This window comes from Sturnira hondurensis, unplaced genomic scaffold (genome assembly GCF_014824575.4).
Source record: "Sturnira hondurensis isolate 20B ecotype Veracruz unplaced genomic scaffold, ASM1482457v3 Scaffold0004703, whole genome shotgun sequence".
In the NCBI taxonomy this organism is placed as follows: Eukaryota; Metazoa; Chordata; class Mammalia; order Chiroptera; family Phyllostomidae; genus Sturnira; species Sturnira hondurensis.
Window position 1 is genome coordinate 132,498 of NW_028077334.1, and position 6,143 is coordinate 138,640.

Here is a 6,143-nt window from a genome sequence, read left to right on the forward strand (position 1 = left end):
AGTAATTAAAGGCGGCCTTGAAGGCCATCTGAGGATGGCAGCCTTAGGACAAAGAGATTCAGAGAGTATCTCAATAAAATCCACTTGCCTCTGAATGACCTGTCTTGCTGCTTCTATAAATACCAGGAACTGAAAATACACACTCTTCTGGTCCTGCATTGTTCACTGTTGGGATTGTGTGTGGTATATAGTATTCCAGGCCAAACGTCGGTTACTTGGGGGCTCAGAGTTTGCCAAGGAAATTAAGCATCCCTGTTTTAGGTGGTAAGTTCCTTCCTGTCTCTGGCCATCTTTCCTGTCCACTAAGAAAATATTGATTAAAGACTCACAATGCTTCAGGCCTGGTAGCTTATGCTAGTCCTTGAAATTGAGTCAGACTACTCACACGTTGCTACTCTCCCATCCAATGCAACAAAGTCACCAATAATTGTGAGCTCATTGACAACTGTCCCACCTTCCTAACCCTAGGCCATTTAACCCCCAAGAGGTACACAAGTGTCCTTATGGCTCAAACTCCCTAGATTCACACCTTCCATTTGACCCCAGTGCTGGCTCACAATGCATTTCTCTTTGCTCCAGATGCTTACCCAGGTATTTGGACCCTGGACTTTATCTCTGTTTTCTTGCTTGCATTGTTGCTTCAGATCCATCCCTTATTTCACCTCCCAGCATTTTCAAAATCTCACCTCCACTTTGGCCCCAGGATCATTGAGATGAGAGTTGTTGAAATGTTCTACTGGAGCTGTTTCTGTTCCTGACTTGGACCTTAAAATGTGGAACAGATGAGTCAGTGGGAAGCTCTTGCGTGGGATGTGGCCAAGTGTCTTATTCAGAGATGCAGGTTACTGCTTTCTCATCCCATGGCCATAACAAATATCACTAACAGATTTCACTAACTGATTATGGCTTCCCCCTCTAGTAATTCTGGCAGAGACCTCACAGCTCTTCTCAAGATTGCACTATAAGCAACCAATACCACTCAATGGCCATTGGCAGGTGGGATGAAACTTATTTTCCAGCCCCACTCAGTCATTTTGCCTTTGATCTCCTGTTCTGCCTGCAGTAAGGCATATTCTGTAAAAATTGGAGGTGTGAATCAATCAGTTACCTCTGACTTCCTTCTGGCAGGCCTCTTCAGTCGCTCAGGGTCAAGTCAGCTACTCTTCTCTCTAGTGGCTGCCATGTTTATCATGGGCCTTCTGGGCAACACTGTTCTGCTCTTCCTGATCTACATGGACACCCGGCTCCACACACCCATGTACTTCCTGCTCAGTCAACTGATGTTGACTGACATCAACTGACTCAGTTTGATGTTGGCTTCCCCCTGGTCACCATCCCCAAGATGGCATCAGACTTCCTACAAGTGGAAAGTTCTATCTCCTTTGGGGGTCGTGCAGCTCAAATATTTTTCCTTATGCTCATGGGTGTGGCTGAGGGCATCCTGTTGGCCCTCACGTCCTATTACTGTTATGTGCCCATGTGCCACCCCCTGCAGTATCCTGTGCTTGTGAGGTGCCAGGAGTGCCTGCTCATGGTGGACTTCTCCTGAATGGCAGGTGTGCTCAATGCCTCCATCCAGACTTCTGTCACTCTGCACTTCCCCTACTGTGCCTCCCGAGTCATGGATCACTTCTGTGAGGTGCCAGCTCTGCTAAAGCTCTCCTGTGCAGACACCTCAGCCTATGACTTGGCGCTGTCCATTTCCTGGGTGCTGATCCTTGTGTTTCCCATGTCTTTCCTCGCCACCTCCTACAGCCGCGTATTGAGGGCCGTTTTATGCATGTGTTCAGAGGAGGCTCGGCGCAAAGCCTTCACCACCTGCTCCTCACACATCATACTCCTGGGGCTCTTTTAATGTACAGCTGTGTTCATGTCCATGGTACCTGGTACCTACCATGGCCCATAGCAGGACAACATGGTCTCTCTCTTCTACAGCCTTATCACCCCCATGCTTAACTCCCTCATCTACAGTCTGAAGAACCGGGATGTACCAACGGCTTTGATGAAAGTAATCCACAGGGATGCGCTCAGACCACATAGCGGGCTGCTGGTGTGATCAAAGCATTTTTCCATCCTGCCCTTCACTTCGAAGTACCCAGGTGTGAGGCAGCTGCTGAGAACTTCTCTTAAAGGCTGTGTCAGCTTCTTCTCATGTCATGACTGAGTTTAGGTTTTCTCCCATGGACTTGTGGAAATCAATGGTATCAGCCCCAGTCACTTGTATATTCTTTCTCTACTCCTTATCACTATTTACATGAATGAAAGGCCCCACTTTGTAAAGTTGAGATCTTGCTGAAACAACAGAAATTTACTTCCTCATTGTTCTTGAGGCTGGGATGTCTAAGATCAACATGCTGGCTTTTTGTTTTCCTGGTGAGGGCTCTTGTCCTGGCTGTAGAGAACTGCCTTTTCCCTGTGCCCTCAGATGTCACAGACATATGCTGGTACCTCTGCCTCTTCTCATAAGTGCATTGGACCTATGAGATTGGGGCCCTCCATTATGACCTCATTTAACATTTATCCTTCCTCACAAACCCTGTCTCAAATACATTCACATGGGAGCTTTGGACTTCGGTACATGAATTTGGGGGGTGGGACACAAACATTTAGCCTATAACAGTGAATTAATAATTGTAATTAGTAATTATTGCAATTAATTAGAATTAAAATAAGATATATTTAGTATAAATAAAATATATAAATGATAATAGTCATACATGATCAATATTAAGTAATTCTAAGAACTCAAGATTAGTAAAGAATAATTATGTTAGTGACACTAACATTTGTTGACCACTTGTTTTGACAGTTGTACATTGCCCTCCCCTCTCAGCAGCTTTGTGATGCAGAAACTGTGATGCTTTATGTGTGCATGAGAAAATGAGTCCCCAAAGAGAAAGAGTAATTCACCAATGACTTTACAGGGGCCAGTGGCAGAACCGGTAGTTGAATCCCATTATTTCTGAGTAAAGACGGTTCTTTAAGCAATTGTGCTCTATTCACTGTTGAGCAGGTGATGACTGCAGTGGATTGTATGTCTACATGTGTTGGATATTTGGACCAGGCAGCATCAAAATGAACCATCAAACCCTGGATAATGTAAAAGATGATGGGGTCAAACTTCATGGTATATTAAAAACATTTGTTAAAACTGAAAGAGCTATTAGGATATCCATGCTTTATCAAGGAATGACTATTTTATCAAGGCTTTTTTAATCCTGATCATTTCAAGTTTTTGAATTTTATTTATTTATTGAGACAGAAGGGAAGGGAGGGAGAAAGAGAGGGAGAGAAACATCAATGTGTGGTGGCCTCCCATGAAATCAGAGGGCCTGGCCTGCAACCCAGGCATGTGCCTTGCCTGGGATTCAAACCACCGACCATTTGGTTTGCAAGTGGCAATCAATCCACTGAGCCACACCAGCTGGGGCTAAAATTTAACTGCATTTTAGAAATGCACTTCAACTCATCCATGGGTCCAATAGCCTTCAGAATAAAAATAAAGAAGGTTTTAAGAAAATAGCAGTAGCTATTAATCTTAGGTGCTCTTGTTGAAGAGGACATGCAGAATTACCTCACTTAAATATTTGTTCCTGAATGTAGTTAGAAATCTACATAGCAGTGACGTCTTTTAAAATAGAGGCTTGATAAAACTGGTAAATTTACAACTTTATAAACAGCTCTCTCATGTTGAAAGTTTTCTGGAACGTTATACACGCGTTAGTTTCCATCAATCTTGCCCTTGTTACTTACATTTGTATTTCTTTTTGGTGGGAGTTCACATGTATAAAGATGTGGACCAACTGACATCTTTCCCACAGTTTACACTCAAGATTTACCCAGTAACTCCTTTCTGGCCTTTGAAAGGAACTGGCATGACTAGAGTCTTTCCACATTTTTTACATTGATATAATATCTCTACACTGTGCCTTCCCATGTCTTCAGTTGTGTGGCAAATAAAGTTTTTTCCACATTGTCTGCATTCATAGAATTTTTCTCCAGTGTGAGTTCTTTTGTGCATTTCAAGCTAAATGAGAAATAAAAGTGCTACCGCATTGCTTACATCATACGATTTGTCTGTGTAACTTTTCTTATGGCCTCAGTAACCTCAATAACATCTGAAGTTTTTGCAACAGTTAGGTTTATAGGACTTCTCTGATACATGAGTTCTTCTGTGTGTTGGTAAAGAATTTACAAACTTCTTCTGTGTGTTTGTAATCTCTGGAGGCTTTACCACATTGCTTCCGTTCACAGGGTCTCTCATGTGCCACTTTCATATTTTTGAAAGGATGAGGAATGTATAAAGGCTTCTCTGCATTGTACATATTCATAGGGTTTCCCTCGGGTGTGCAGCCTCATGTGTGTTTTTAAGCTTTGGTTATTGGAGGTTTTCACACATTTCTAACATTCATGTGACTTCTCTCCATTCATGTGACTTCTTTCTAAAAGACTCCAGTATGAAGTCTTTTGTGTGTTTCTGAGGAACTGTGATCTCTGTGGGCTTTACCAGCTTATTGACATTCATAGGGTTTCTCTCCAGTGTGCTGTCTTGTGTGTACTTTAAGATTTGGTGTTGGGAGAATGCTCTCCCACAGTCCTTACCTTCATAGCATTTCTCTCCACTATGAGTTCTTCCATATAACTGGAAGGAAGAGTGTAGCTAAAAGCTTTACCACATTGTTTACATTTATAGAGTTTCTCCCCAGTGTGAATCTTTTCATGTACCCTAAATGAACTGGGAGAAATAAAACGTCTCTGATATTCCTTACGTTTATAAAGTCCTTCTCTATTGTAAGTGATCATGTGTATGTGAAGGAATGACAAGTCACCAAAGGCTTTCTCACACTCCTTACAGTCATAGGGTTTCTCTCCAGTGTGAGTTCTTTCATGTTTTTGAAGAGAACTGGGACTACTGGGGGCTTTACCACACAGCCTACATTCTGTTTCTCTCCTGTGTGATTCATTTCATGGGTTTGAAAAGTGTATTTATATCTGAAGGCCTTCCCACACTGTTTATATTCATAGGATTTCACTCCAGTGTGCAGTCTCATGTGTACTTTAAGGTTTGTTTATGGGCGGAAGCTCTCCCACATTCATTGCATTTGTACGGTTTCTCTCTGGTGTCAGTACTTTCATGTGTTTGGAAGGCTTCATGATATCTCAAGGCGTTTCCATATTGTTTACATTCATAGGGTTTCTGTCCAGTGTGAGATTGTTCATGTTTGAGAAACTGACTTGTGATATCTAGAGGATTTGCACATTCCTTACATTTATAAGATTTCTCTACACTGTGGTTTCTTTGATGTCTATCAAAAAATTGGAGATAACTGAAAGCTTTATCAAATTCCCTACATTTATGAGGCTTCTCTTGGTATTTTTGACCCTCGTATGCTTCACACCCAGTGTGACATCTGATGTGCTTATTAAGGGATGTACCCTTGCTATTATCAAAATAGTAACAGTCATAAGTGAAATTTATCAATAGTATTTTAAGGTAAACTGTTTTCAAGATATTATTTTTTTATTTAATTACTGTTCAAGTCCAGTTTTCTGTCTTTTACTCCCATCCCAGCCCCTCCTCAGTGCTTCCCACCTTCATCTCATTTCCACCTTTTTTAGTTGTTCTTCATGTGTCGTTTATACTAGTTCCTGTAAATCCTTCCTTTTTTTCTCCTGAAATTCCCTCGCCTATATTTTGGGTCACTGTACCCCCATTTTCTAGTACAGTGTCTTTGGCTATATTTTGCTTGATTGTTTGTTTTGTTGCTTAGCTTCCTGTTAGAGGTCAGATAATATGGTATTTATCTTTCAATGCCTGGCTTATTTCACTCAGCATTAGCTTTACATTTCCATCCATGCTGTTGCAAAGGGTAAGAGCTTCTTCTTTCTTTCTGCTGCATAGGATTCCATTGTGTATATGTACCATAATTTTTTGATCCTCTCATTTACTGATGGGCACGCAGGTTGCTTCCAGCTCTTGGCTATTGTAAATTGTGCTGATATGAACATTGGGGTGCATAGGTTCTTTTGGATTTGTGTTTTAGGGTTCTTAGGATATAAACTCAACAGTGGAATGGCTGGGTCAAAAGGCAGGTTCACTTTTAGTTTTCTGAGAAAATCCCATACTATTCTCCATAGTGGTT

The 6,143-nt window shown here is 41.7% G+C and overlaps 1 pseudogene; it reads left to right on the forward strand.

Moving 5' to 3' along the window:
• The first annotated feature begins 1,001 nt into the window (after nt 1-1,001).
• LOC118986902 (olfactory receptor 2Z1-like) lies at nt 1,002-2,056 on the forward strand (annotated as a pseudogene).
• Nucleotides 2,057-6,143: the final 4,087 nt, after the last annotated feature.